The sequence below is a fragment of the Epinephelus moara genome, chromosome 4 (genome assembly GCF_006386435.1).
Source record: "Epinephelus moara isolate mb chromosome 4, YSFRI_EMoa_1.0, whole genome shotgun sequence".
NCBI classification, from domain to species: domain Eukaryota; kingdom Metazoa; phylum Chordata; class Actinopteri; order Perciformes; family Serranidae; genus Epinephelus; species Epinephelus moara.
Window position 1 is genome coordinate 4092143 of NC_065509.1, and position 15181 is coordinate 4107323.

General features: G+C 41.0%; 1 long non-coding RNA gene across 1 annotated transcript; it reads left to right on the forward strand.

Moving 5' to 3' along the window:
* Window positions 1–660: 660 nt before the first annotated feature.
* On the forward strand, window positions 661–2732 carry LOC126389367 (uncharacterized). The gene is made up of 3 exons (XR_007569850.1): window positions 661–790; window positions 2424–2477; window positions 2659–2732. It is a non-coding gene; the product is annotated as an uncharacterized LOC126389367 (long non-coding RNA).
* Window positions 2733–15181: the final 12449 nt, after the last annotated feature.

Consider the following 15181-nt stretch of genomic DNA (forward strand, 5'->3'; position numbering starts at 1 on the left):
CGGCAGATGGACACGACGGAGACAAGTAAGTAACGTTGTTATATTATTAAAAACATGTTTGCAACTTGTATTGTCTTGTACAGTATTGAGTTCAAACGCATGACTTGCAACTTGTGTTTTGTACAGTATTGAGTTCAAACGTATGGTGACGTTTTGCAAGTGTAAAGTAACGTTAGCGTTAGCTTTAGCAAAAAGCGCTTGCTAGCAGCTTCACGCACTTTACGGGTAAAGTGAAGCTGAAGTGGCTTGCATCTTATTTCTCATTGGGTTACGTTAGGTCTCTTAAGTCTTTAATTGTGGTAGAAATAACCGGGATTGTTGCACGTTTATTAGAGTATCTGCTGACCAACATCACTGAGTCCAACATCACTGAGTCTCATAAACCAAGCAAACACGCTATGATGATGTGTAAACAATGTTGTCATTGTTTCCTCACATAACCTCCATGGAAACAGCAGAAGAGAGCTAACAGCTAAACAAAAAAAAGTAAGGTTTTTGGAAAGTGATTGAACTGATTGTAAATCACATGTGTAGCATTAGAGAGTTTGTAACAAAGAAACAAAACATAACATATACATTATATAGAAAGCTACATCATTTTCCCCTCCTGCAGGAGTCATCACACACACTTTCTGTGTTCTCACTTTTCTTTTTTGACAGGTACCGTGTGTAGTCTCTGAAACAGGAGAAGTGGTATCGTGCCTCACTAGCCACTAGGTCCCTGTCACGAATGTGTAGAAACAGACTCTCATCCTGTCTTTCTTCAGCAGCAAGAAGTAACTTCCCTGCAGTGAGTGTTTCACACCGAGAAAGTTTTTCTTTTATTCTCTTCCGGCTGTGTGCTTCATATCTGTATTTTTCATGTTTGCAAATCAAACACTGTATTGGGAGCAAGTGTGGTGCTCTCTCAGACGTGTGGAAGTCACTTGTGTGTGATCTTAGAGCCTGTGTCTTTGCCGGAGTTTCCTCACCATCCTCTGTCTCTGTTGCTACTTCTAGCACTAAAAGACAAACATCCACAGATTCAGGCTTCACCTTGGTTTGAGGCTGTGCACCATTCTTATTCCCCTACATCACTGCATCGTGACATCACAATTACTGTATGTGAAGACACATCTTTATTCATATATGTAGTGCTTGTTAAAGCAACACTCTGTAACTTTGACCATGACCCGTGGCTTCAAAAAACTAAACTATGCACGTTAGTATGTCGCACAAAACAGCAGTTTTAGTAAAACCGGGTCATATTTTATGGATAAAATGTCCTCTGGTTTTCCCTCTGATGTCCTACCACTGCTCTGTCTGTCTGCAGCCTTTTATTTAGCAGAGCTGTCCCCAACTACCCACTGCTGCAGCTGCAGCATAAATGCACGTTTACGCATAAACATGCATGGTGAAGTTTCAGTTGTCGAAGCCGCGTGTCGCAGCCAAAGTTACATACTGTTGTTTTAATAGTTGGCTTAGTACGTGTGTGTCCGGAATAGGGAGTACTAATGCTTGCATATTTTTCTTAAATAGGTCCCATACTATTCTGTCCTATCTCACTTGGGGGGGAAAATAGCAGTTGTATAAAAATGTTGGGATTTTACTTTTGTGTTATTTCAGTAGATCACCTGAGATTAGGGTGACCAGACATCCCCAGTTTGGCTGACCTGTCCTGAGCTAGAGCTGTCCCCGGAAATGTCCCCAATTTCAACTGTGGATTAAAAAAACACAAGTGAAATAGACGCCACAGCTCTGATTCTGGTTGCGCACAGACTGATGCAGTACTACCTGTGACCGCTATGTGGGTTGCATTGGCAGAGTGGCGCTGTCCATATTTTTACTCATTTACTCCACAGAAGACAGAAGCTATTTTATGAGGGCAAAAGAAGAATTAAGTCAGAGTTGGAGCGGACTGAAGACTTATTTCACTGACAGTAACATATACTGTTGTTGGTGTGGCTGTATTATAGTGAATTGTGAACATTACCATGTGATAGCTATTACAATATATTATGATGTGGCTCTGTTTTAGGAGAGGAAGATTACTGATAGAAGAGTAAAAGGAAGCAGGAGGAAAAGAAATGTCCTTTTAATGACAAGAAAATAAAAAACAAAACATTTACGCCTGTAGACCACAATGACACGGTGGTCCATTGCATTCTTTGAAAGTTGTCAAAATACATGAAAATGCATATATATTTATTTCATAATAATATTTAATGACTTCTGTACTCTGAACTTGAAATGTCCCTGCTTTTCATTTCAGAAATCTGGTCACCTTATCTGAGATTAAATGGAAATAACAACTGCGTGTTTTCCCCTTGCTGTTTTTAATTAATGTAGTTTGTGAATGTTACTGAGCACTTTATTGGACTTCAGAAGTAATGTGAATGAGTGAGGGGCTTAATTTAAGTTAGCACTTTTCTTCATCTCAACAGTGTTCACTGCAGCTAGATGGGCAAATGACTCCCTCCTGTGATGGAATCAAGTGGGTGAGAATGCAGTGATCTGATTTATCGAATAGATTTTGACTAGGGTTTTGCTCATTTGAGTAGAGTGAAATACAAAGCTTATGTCTGAACAGTGAATTACGCACAATAAACTTGAGTTGTCAGAACCTGATCGTGTGAGAGGATGTCATTGTAGCTCCTAATTTCTTTTCTTTGTTCAGAGATTCAGCTTTCAAGATTCAGATTTGAAGTTCAAGATCCACATTTACAGTTTCACACTGCATGTTTGATACCAACGTTCTGTTCCATTTTCCTTTTGAATTAAAGCTTCCTTTTCTTTTCTGGGCTCGTTTTATTTTTGTTATATCAGTAAAATTGATGTAGCAGTGATAGCCAGCATTAGCTGGTATAGCATATTCAGCAGGTTACTGGCTGTTAAAGTTAAATCTCTGCACTGCCTCTTCAGCTATAAGACTCTCTTCAGTCCCTAAATCTTTCCACTCAAACACTGATTTAATAAATTTTTGCCATCCTGTGTCTGTAAAAGGAGTGATTGGTCCATCTTTCTGAATTATATGCATACAGCACTCCATTTCTTATGCTAATGTAATGCTAGCAAACAAATTAAAAAATAGCAACAAAGATTAATATAGTGGCGGGAGGAGGGTCGTTTTTAAGACGTTTCATCATTTTGACAGATAAATGACAGGTGAAGTTCCCAAGCAAGATAACAGACCTCAAATTTGTGAAATCAGATATGTTTATTTTGTATAAAGCTAACAGAGAAAATATACATGGTACCTACACAGACTGTTTAAAAAAGTCTGTAACGTAAGACCAAGTTATGTATTGAAGACATAAAAGAGACTTAATAGGCCATGTATGTGTGGCTCTCGGTGGCTCTACATGCAGCGCCATTTTTCCAAGGGTTTTTTTCTTTTTTCCAAGCGTCCCATTGGATAATAACTACAATCACGTCACGCATGTCGGACCCCGGACGTAGCTGTCTGCTCTGTTTGCCGGAAAAAATGTAACGTGATAAAGTTACCGATCTACAAAAATGTGCAAGAAGTACCGGTGGCAACAATTTTCTTTTGATTTATTGAAAACTTAAGAAGTTGTCAACAAAAATCTGGGTCCTCCCCCGATAGGGATCGTTTAAATACAAGGAATGGCGGCTTCGGCCCACCGCCTATTGCTCTTTGTTGCTTGTAAGTAGCTGGCAGACAGTGTGAAAACCTGAGGACTTCAAGGTAATTGAGTGCATTCAGCAAGTCACTGTTCACATGTCTTAATAAAAGCCCCTGGACTTTGTCTGACAGCAAACGTAAGTAAATCATGAATCCATCTTTACTGAAACACCGTAGCAATGATGATGAAAAACAGGAGGGGACATGGATTTAGCCAGGCTTTATCTGTCTGACTCATCCCCCTATCGTTTCCATACTCCCACTCCAATCTTTTTTTTTTTTTTTTTGGGGGGGGGGGCGAACATCTTCACAAAAACTGACAACCTGAAAATGCCAGCATGGACACTATGTTGTTTCCAGATTTAGCTGGCTTATTGTGGGCATTGTTCAGACACCATAGTAAGAACAGATACTCCCACTAAAAGGTAAGATTCATTTCCCTGAGCTCATCAACAGAGCACAGTATCATCTGCCTATACTTAATCCTCTTCATGGCATCAACCTTGGTTTATTCAAATGTCTCATTGCAGCGCATTCATGGACAGGAGATACAATATCCTTACGAAACCACCCAAAAAGCAATGAAAAAAATACATTTCAAATAACACTATTCATGAGCTCACTAGAAAATATTTCAACCTGTCATGTTCTTGCTTATCACGAAGCCCTCCATGAAGTATTTATACAACACATGAAATAATGGGAAATACTAAAAAAAAGAGACAAATCACTGTCTATACAAGGAACTCCACTGTCCCGTGCGTGCATCAAAGAACATCAAGAGAATGGTAAATGGACCTGCGCTTGTATAGCGCGTCTTCCAACCACTCAAAGCACTTTTAACACTAAATGTCACATTCACACACACTTGTGGCCTGAGGCTACCATACTAGGTGCAACCTGCTATTCAGCTTAAACACACTCACACAGCAATGGGAGCAATTTGGGGTTCAGTATACTTCCACATGCAGACTGGGGGAGCCAGGGAGGAGCCAAACTTCTGATTAGTGGAAGACCCACTCTAACTCCTGAGCCACAGCCACGAGGGGAGATACTGACTTTCCTAAACATGCATTCCATTCAACTGTTAAGAAAACTGTTAAACCTCCTATTACATCTCCATCTCGGGTTTATGGATATTTTATATCCTAGCCTAGAGGTAACAAAAGCGTGGACCAATTTTTCTGCATCTTTTCGGGTCAGGATAGGCCTAATTTTTTGCAATATTACGCAGATGAAAAAAAAGCAGTCCGTGAGGTTTGTTTTAAATGGGAATTAAAAGACAAATCTTAGTCAAATATTACTCCGAGGTTTCTTACGGTAGTGCTAGAGGCCAGAGCAATGCCATCCAGAGAAACTATGTCATCAGACAAATAATTTTTGAGGTGACTGTGTATCATCTGCATAGCAATGGAAATTTACAGAGTGATTTCTAATGATGTTACCCAAGGGAAGCATATATAAAGTGAACAGAATTGGTCCGAGCACAGAACCTTGTGGAACTCCAAAACAAACTTTAGTATGTCAAGATGATTCATCATTAACATGGACAAACTGAAAACGATCAGATAAATAAGATTTTAACCAGCTTAGTGCAGAACCTTTAAGGCCAATTAAATGTTCCAGTTTCTGTAGCAGAATTTGATGGTCAGTTGTGTCAAATGTCGCACTAAGATCTAATAAAACAAGTACAGAGACAAGTCCTTTGTCTGAAGCAATCAGAAGATCATTTGTAATTTTAACTAGTGCTGTCTCAGTGCTATGATGCACTCTAAATCCTGACTGAAATTCCTCAAATAAATTATTATCATGGAGAAAATCACACAGCTGGTCTGTGACTACTTTCTCAAGGATCTTTGACATAAAGGGAAGATTAGATATTGGTCTATAGTTGGCTAACACCTCTGGATCCAGGGTGGGCTTTTTAGAAGAGGTTTGATTACAGCTACCTTTAATGACTGTGGTACTGTACATAGCCATAACTTGTATGTTTGTTGTTTAAGAGTACTTGTATATTTCAAGGATAAAGTAAGAAAACATAAATATTATAATAACTGTGCATTCAAACCACATATTAATAGAGATGAGAATGTCCTGTAACACGGTGGGCATTTGGTCTCTGTCACATGCAAAAAATTTGTTAAAAATGATTAAATCATAATATCCTGAGCTGGACCAATATATTTTTCTTTCAGTATAACAAGTCTTTTTAGATGACAAATTTTAAATTTTACATTTCTTGATAGAAGTAAACCAGGCTGAAATGCCACCGAATAGTAAGAATGACCCTCCTACAGTAGATGTCAGCTGGCACACCCTCAGTTTGGAGAAGCAGGCTGGAGTCCGACACAGAAGCTAAGTAATTTACTGTTGTGGATGGGGGTCTACAGTAAAACATATTTTAGCTACCTAAAAAAGTCCTTCCCAAAATAGTCAATGTCAGTTTAAGTCTATACTGAGAGTATTTTCACCACTTTACTCTTTGGTCAGACAACCTGTTCCAATGGGGAAGCCGTTGATGGCTTCAGCTCCACAGCTACACCCTCTTCATAGCCAACAGACTCCATTAACATAAACAGTAATTTTAGCTCGCTGAATGCAGACGTTGCAGGTGTACTGCTGTTTCCATCAGTTAGTTACTTTATTGTGTGACTTTGATTGATCTGAACTAACCCTTTTAAATGCCAAAGTCACACAATTACACAAACCAAATACCTGATCGAGGCAGCTGTAGACCAGCAGCTCCTGTCTTCGGGGATGTTAAATTACCGTTTTTTCTAAATGGAGTCTGGCCTGGAAGAGAGTGACATAACAGCTTCAGTTCCCCATTAGAAATTGCTGACTGACTGATTGCTGACCCCCTCCTCAGCAGTAGCTTGCTTAGCTTCCATGTCGGACTCCAACCTGCTTCTCCAAACTGGGGTTGTGCCGACTGCAATCTACTGTTGTTAAAACACTTACTACAGATAAGTACCTCATACTACCCCACTTTAAAAAAAAAACATAACCATATGAATACAAATATATTGTCACAGTCACCAGTTGTAACTTTTTATTTTTTGACATGCTTCATAAGGGCAGGCCTTACCAGGACCATGGGAAGTAAAGGTTCTGCAGCACCTCCTGCTGGAGAGGGGTCGAGCTACAGACACGCACAACACTGCTAGATACAAAAAGAAAAAAGCATCATGGTAATTATCGCCATTTTGACTGCTTTGGACACTGATGCCTTCATAAGGGCCTTTATCTTCTTAACACCTGAACACCAAGCCACATTTAGACCAATAGAACTGGAGCACACAGTTCATAGTAAAGTATTTTGTTTACATCATCATTAACAGTAATATCACACTGATACTCATGTACCGCCATTTGGTAAGTGATTTTGGTGTCAACAACAAATGCAGGACGATATGTAGTGCGTAATATGCAGATGTGAATGGCACTAATAAAGTGGCGACATCTGACAATTTGGGATGAGAACACATTGGGGCAATAGGGGGTGGTAGCTGCCAGACTGGCAAACATGTTCTGATGTTTCCCAACGAAGAAGAAGAACACTGTTAAAAATGGACACTGGCAGTCCACATGAAAAAAATAGCTTTCTTGTGTTCCACCGCATGACCAATGAGTGGACACGGACCTAGATGTAGTGTAGTGTGTGTTTGTAGGTCCTAAAGGGGTATTCAACAGTCTTTTGTGTAAATGTTGGACCTGCTGATTCCTTCTCCACTGTGGCTCAGATGTTGAAGCAGGTCATCGTGGCTCCTTTATCCACATGTCGCAGTGTCCGTGAGTACACTGAACCCCAAAATGATTCCAATAGACAGGCCAGCACCTTGCATTGCAGCTCCACTACAATTGGTGTATGAATGTAAGTGTACATAGGTAAATAAGAGGCCAAATGTAAAGCTCTTTGTTCGGTAAAGGTGCAAAAATGCAACATATTAAAATAGATGTCATTTGTCACAGTCTTCTGTACTGTCTGATCTGTAGAAACCACTGTCTCATTGTGCAAGTTCAAAGTCAGTTCCTTGATACTAGCTGAACCATGGATGGAACATTCGCTCCACCCAGGGGCAGCCTGCAGGTTAACACCTCCAAAAGACTCACAACTGCTGATCCATGATGCTGTAATGGTCATGTTGGTGAGAAACTATCCCAATGGGGCACGCTGACACAGGCCCTGACACAGCAGGCAACACTGGGAGCCACTGTTCAGGTTTACGTTTTATTCATTATTTTTTGAAGTACGAGCTGTAAAGGGCAACAGAAGCCAATTTTCTGGTTTCCTGGTTCCCTCACAGATGATAAAAGACAAACACGACTCCATCCTATTGTGTCACTCCACAGCAGCTACAGCAAAAAGAATTGGAAAGGCCAGGGTACTTTCATTTATCAGTCTCAGTGATAAGAAAGTACAGTTGTTAGCAAATGCTCCAAGAAGTGCACCAACAGGGAAATCAGACCTCGATCCTACAGAGCACAGACAATAAAACACCTGCAGTTTAAATTACCTGCAGACAACTGAGCCACTGAAAAAGGCAGACACTGGAAAAAATGTGAAATTCCTGATCAGTGTGAGATGAATATGCCTTAACCTGAGGTACATTTAAATATGAGGCAAAAAGCTTACTCGTCAAGCTTCAGGAACCTCTCAGCCCTAAAACTCCCTCTTTAATGAGAGTGAGCTACAGGCAGCCTGTCATAATATGAGAGACGTATTATGGCAGGCTGTTAGTGCATCACTCAAACAGCCATTGTCTGTCAATCAGTGTCATTTCTCTAATTAAAAAGTCATATTTTAATGACAGCAACAATATCTTTCTGTGATATTTTAATCATTGTATCACGCATCATTTTCTGTGTCTTCTATTTAGGCTTAACTTTTTTTTATCTTAAAACTTAATAAAATGTTGCAGCAACATGGATTTCATACAGGACATACATGAAGTAAGAGAGACAGGAGATATCTGGAGTTTTTGTGAGATATTCTTATTTTCACATCAAAAAAGATTAACCAGACGTTACATTACAGAAGGAGCGGCCAAGCAAACAGAAATGTGAGTCTCAATGCTAATTTTGACACTGTAGGGGTTATAAATGTACATTCATATACATATGATGGACCATTATGAGCCTGCTAGGTATCTAAGAGACCGTCACCAAGAGACGAAAAGGAGAAATAATGAATATCAGTGTTAAATTGGGTTGTAAGGGATGCCATTTGTAAAGTGTCTGTCACTGAAATTAACAGCAACATTTTGCCACATTTAGCTTCAAACGTTTAAAAAAAGTGGTGTGAATTTTTTACCACATTTACAGCAATATTTGAAATATGTTAAATATAATGTCACAGTTTAATCTAAATATTAAATGTTAAACCTAAATGTTAAATCTAAATCTAAATGTTAAATATAAATGTTAAATATAATGTTAAATGTTAAATGTTAGCTGTCAGTCAGCTGTGAATAAGCTGTTGATCTGTCATCAGTTCGCGGTTCAGTTGATGTGATGTATCTTCTGCTGCACAGAGGTTGTGGGTTTGAAAAGCCAAAAAAGCACGCTGGCTTGCACACTGCAAAATACGACCGGATGCAGTAGAACATCCTGGTGTTTTTGACGGACTGCATTTGACATATGCATTGGGACATGCAAAATCTTTTTCTGGCATACAAAATAGTATGGTGGTACGGGTACTGGAACACACAGCCAGTCACTGGAGTCTCCCCCCTCCTGTTTCTTGGCAGAGCAGGTCTACAGTTCTGATTCCAAAGAAGTTGAAACACTGTTTAAAGCGTAAATTAAAACAGAATGCAATGATTTTCCAATCTTTTTTTACTTATATTCAATTTATACAATACAAAGACAAGACATTTAACTTTATTGTTTTCTTGTAAATATACACTTACTTGGAATTTGATGCCAACAACACATTCCAAAACAGTTGGTATATTCCAACACCTGTTTGGAACATTCCACAGGTAAACACAATAATTGGTAACAGATGATAGTATCATAATTGGGTTTAACAAGAAACTGCACAAAGGAGAGCACGGCAAATGTAGCAAGAAAAGGTAAAACACAAAACTTCACACAATGTGAAGTTAAAGTTCTTGTTGGGGAGGTTGATAACAGAGAGACAATGTTATACATACACTGTCCACTCAACCCTGACAGCATCAATAACTTCCAGCCCATTTCCAACCTCCCATTCCTGTCTAAAATCCTGGAACGTGTTGTCACCATGACAAATCAAAGCCCATCTCACCAATAATGACCTCTACGAACAATTTCAGTCTGGATTCCGTACCCACCACAGCACTGAAGCCAACTCTCCATCCTCATCCTCCTGGACCTCACTGCTGTCTTTGATACCATTAAGGTAGGAGGGGGCCTGGTTGTGAAGTGCTTTGTAGAGTAAGAGGACAGGGGTTATGTGGTCACAGGAGCAGGTGTGGGTGAGGAGGCGGGCAGCAGAGTTCTGGATATACTGAAGTTTATTTAGGAGATTGGAGGGTTTCAGCTGCAGGGAAGGCGAGAGAGGGGTGAAGGTGGGCAATGTTTTTGAGATGGTGGAATGCTGATTTGGTGACTTGCTTGATGTGTTGGTTGAAGGAGAGATTGCTGTCAAAGATGACTCCAAGGTTGCACCAGCAGGGGGAGGGGGAGAAGGTGGAGTTGTCGATAGAGAGATTGAAGTCTTTGGCTGTCAGGGTGAGGGAATTTGGACCAATTATGAGTAAGTTTGATTTGTCGTAGTTGAGTTTGAGGAGATTTGTTTTCATCCAGTGTCTGATATCAGAGAGATAGTTTGAGAGGATGGAGTGGGTCTGAGAGGTGATGGATTTGGTGGAGATGTAGAGCTGGATGTCGTCAGCATAACAGTGGAAACGGAGGCCGTGACAACGGATGATCTGACCAAGGGGGAGGAGGTAGAGGATGAAGAGGAGAGGACCAAGCACTGAACCCTTGGGACAAGGGGGCAGTCGAGGAGGAGCAGTTGTTGATGAAGATGAATTGCTTCCTTTCAGTAAGATATGATTGGAGCCAGGTGAGGGCATCGTCTGTGATGCTGAGGAGAGACTGTAGGCAGCAGAGTGAGATGGAGTGGTTAAAGACCTTCTCCACCCCTACACCCCTTCCTGCACCCTCCGCTCCTCTGACGCCAACCTCCTCACCATACCTAGGACCAGGCGCCGCACCTGGGGGGACAGAGCTTTCTCTGTTGCTGCCCCCACCCTCTGGAACTCCCTCCCACAACACATCCGTGGCTTCACAGACCTCACCTATTTCAAGACAACTCAAAACATACCTGTTCTGCTCTGCATTTAACTTGTAAATTTGATCCCACCTATTTTATTCTTGCTCTTCCCTTGCACTCTTACTGTTATTTGATATGTCATTTATACTGCACCTAACTTTGTAATTTCAGCACTCTTAGTTGTCTATAACTTTGCACTCTTGTCTGTTTTTTTTTTTTTTTTGCTCTTTTTGTCTGCTGTTTTGCACTCTTGATTGTATTTTCTTGCACTTTTTGTCTGCCTGTAAAGTGTCTTTATAAAAAAAGAACTCTATAAATAATATGTATTATTATTATTATTATTATTATTATCATTATTATTATAATGTTGTTTGGTGGACTCAATATGGACATTGCTATGGCTAAAAATGCAGCGGAGTTGCAGCTTGTGGCAGATGCTGTAAATGCTGCTGCCTCAGACTTTCAGAAGTCAAGAAGAAATGGTCCGATATTAAGGTGATAACGCTATTTGGGGTGATTTTTTTAGACAGAAAACTGAAGGATGTTTGGAGCTGACAGTCAGACAGTCAGTAAACACCCTGAATGGGGGATGCAGTTGCCATAGCGCTGTTTGACAAACAATCTGATTTTTTCGATTCAAATGATTTCTTAAAATACATCTTGTTTTCATTAGCGATGCATCACATCCAGACGCTGGCACCCAGCTACAGCTTTTGGCTCAAGTGCCTGGGGATAGAGGTCGGGATTGGGGCCAACATCAGTGTCAAGTGGTAGTGGCACTTTTTTCAGCTGTGCCACGTTGTGCAGCACAGCACCGGCACAGCTTGGTTCCTGCGGGTGCTTCTTTGTAATGCCAGGCCCAATGCAGTGCAGAGATCAGGCAGCACTACATGCAACTGTCGGAACCGGTTCATAAGATACTCATCGTTGGCCAGGTCTTGGTGGTCCCTGAAGATCCGCTCCCCCTAGAGTCTCCCATCCACCACACCCTCTAACAGTGCCAAGTAAGCCATCGTGCGTCTTATGCGCTGTGATCACTGCTTTTTATATCAACCCATCAATTGATTGATTGCATGTGAAAAGGATTTAACGGATTGTAACTGAGGGGCAATTTTGGACAACGGACATGTGAGGTAAAAATTAATAGTGATGATTATACATTATTTGTTTTTTTTTTATTTGTTTACACTTTTTCTAACAGCGACACAGCGCTTTACAATGGCATAGAACACATTTAACACACAGTTTGGGGGCGGCTGTGGCTCAGAGGTAGAGCGGGTCGTCCACCAATCAAATGATCAGCTCTCGATGATGCTTCCATCGGTGTGTGAGTGTGTTAAAAACTGAGTGGCAGGTGGCACCTTGTATGGTAGCCTCGGCCACCAGTGTCTGACTGTGTGTGTGTGAATGAGTGAATGTGATTCGTAGTGTAAAAAGCGCTTTGACTGGTCGGATGACTGGAAAGGCGCTACACAAATGCAGGTCCATGATAAAAAGAATTAAAAGCCACAAAACAAACACATTATAAAACACAATATATTGAATCATATAGGGTAACAGTGACACTCTGCACTCGTATCTGCCCAAATAAGGCATCAAAAACGGGTCCATCAGATTATTTAATGATTACAGAACATACTTGAGGAGTTCTTAAGATAAAGGTACCTGTTTGTATTTAGTTTCCTAACTTGTGTTCTTCATGTGTGCACATCAGTCAACGATATCAAATATATCTAAAACGTGAGAGGTCATATCTGTCTTTATTTTACACAGTGATATTTAATTCACAACATTTCTTCCTATTCATCTTTCTGCCACGGGGGTCGCAGTTTCTCATGTCTACAGTTTTTGTGCATGGGTCAAAGCTTCTGTGGAAGACCGCACATTTTGTCGTCAAGTTTGTTTTTTATAAATCCCAAAGTTTGTGTAAAAAGTGGCATACGCCTTGTTCTGTGCATACGCCATGTTTATAAATGAGGCCCCTGGTCTGTGTTTTAACCACGAAGACACTAGCACCAGACTGAATTGAAGGAAAAAAGTAGTGAAGGAGGACTTACATGAACAAAAGACGGGTTGATGAACGACAGTAAAAGGAAAGAAGAAAACAGCATTTGAACAAAATGAAAGGACAGAACAAAGGGTTTCAGTGAAACTGACCTCGTTGTCAGAGCAGAGGTCAGGAAATGCCAAGAATAAAAGCCTGGGAGGCGTGCCATGACAACGATTAACAATGTGGAAATAAAAGGAAGGGGTATAAAAGTAATGTTGCTTAAAAGTCAGTGCCAAGTGGCAGGTTCTGTCTTTCAACACAATGTGAGAAAAGATAACAGTAGTGCTGCATTGGCCCTATTGAGAAATGGCAACCAGGATTCTTATTTTATCTTATGTTATATTGTTTAAATTCTTAATATGAGTATGTTTTTCACAATAGTGTCATGTAGGGGACATAAGACTCTTCATTGTGTTTATGTATTAAGCCATATGAGAAACATCATCCATCGACTCACCCCATTCGAGTATGGACTTAAAGTTTCTTTATGCTTCTGTGTACAGTCGACGCAATGTACACGCAGTTGCTCCGCATTTGTGATGCAATGATCGACACTGAACAACAAATACTCTTGTTACATTATTACGTCCATCTTTTAATCAAAACTCGAAACACAACCGATCACAATGAAGACTTTTGAAAATGGTGGTGTTGTGGTACTGCAGCAGAAAGTGACACCTTGCGAAACGCCTGAAATTATGTAGTTTGAAGGACCAATCACAGCTCTTGCGGTCTGTGTTGGCTCTGTGTTGCCTCGACACGTGGTTACAGTTTTTTGGAGGTGCATGTCATGTCTATGCGTTGGTCGCAGAGGGACGCAACGCCTCCGCAAAGCCCTCTGCATCGTAGGTGCGCAGAAGCATAAACCTTGCTTTAGTCTCACTATCTCCATCGGACAATGGTCTATTCGGACGAACTCAGGACAACCACATCAAAAGTTTCCATCAGCCCATGTCAGCAGACCCAGCAACAGAAGCTGAAAACCTCTCCACCATCTCTGTGCTCGAGAGCCTACCCCAGTGACTGTTAATCCAAAAGTCCTCCAGGAAGTGACCAACCCCCCTTTATTAGAAAGAGAAGACAAAGCAATCCAAGGACAGTCCATCGCCCTCGAGGACAACTCCAGCATCCCGTCACCATCCTGACTACTCCGGCCTCAAACACATTTTGCTTAGCCTAGTGAGCTGGTCGCAGCATCTCCATGTTTTATACCTGTGTGTGGGTTGGGAACCGGAGGGTCGCCTGTTCAAGTCCTCGTCCAGACCAAAATATGTAGCGTGGACTGGTAGCTGGAGAGGTGCCAGTTCACCTCCTGGGCACTGCCGAAGTGCCCCTGAGCAAGGCACCGAACCCCCCAACCACTCGGAGCACCTGTCATGGGCAGCCCACTCTGACATCTCTCCACTTAGTGCATGTATAGGTCCAGTTTGTGCATGTGTGTGTTCGGACCTGTGTGTAATTGACAAACAGAGTGAAAAATTGAATTTCCCCTTGGGGATTAATAAAGTATATAAAATTAAAATTAAATTAAATGAGCCCAATTTTTCAACTACCATTGGTCAAGAGTGGCCTGCAACCTATGCCATCATCTTGTCAACAAAACCAGTGAGCAGATACAACACCAGTCTCTGTGTGCAATGCTTTGGCTTTGCAGAGAGAGAGATCACATTTAAAGGTGCAATATTTCAACCTTCTGCACCGTAGCCTCGTTTGTTGGTGTGAGAAAATCTTGTTTTTGCCCTCTAGTGCCATCTATTGGCTGTATCTATGCTATCATAAAGCACACATGGAAGTATGAGGGCCATGCAATTAAAACATTTGAAACGGACGTGTATATTTTCGTACATAAAGGGATTGTAAAGAAGCCTTGAGTCTGATTATCTTAGCACAGCAATTGTCCTCCTAAAACCTTATGAATTCTTCTTCACGTCTTTCCTTAGAAAAAAGATTTTTGTTTGATTATTCAACTGCAGCTTGGATTTTTGGAGGGGATGGTTGCAGAGCAGAGGTCTAATTCAGGGGCAATTCTAGGATCAGAGGTTTAGGGGTGCTGAGCACCCAGAGAGCTGCCCGGCCAGGCAAGATAAATTTTACTGTTTTGTACATTTTAACTCAATTTCATTCCCACATTTGTGAAAGTAAAGCACAACACTTTTTGGGAAAGTCTGTGACTAAACCATCAAATCTGATAAAGGTTATTTAAATGCTGAGCCACAGCAAAAGAGGAATGGATTGGAATCAT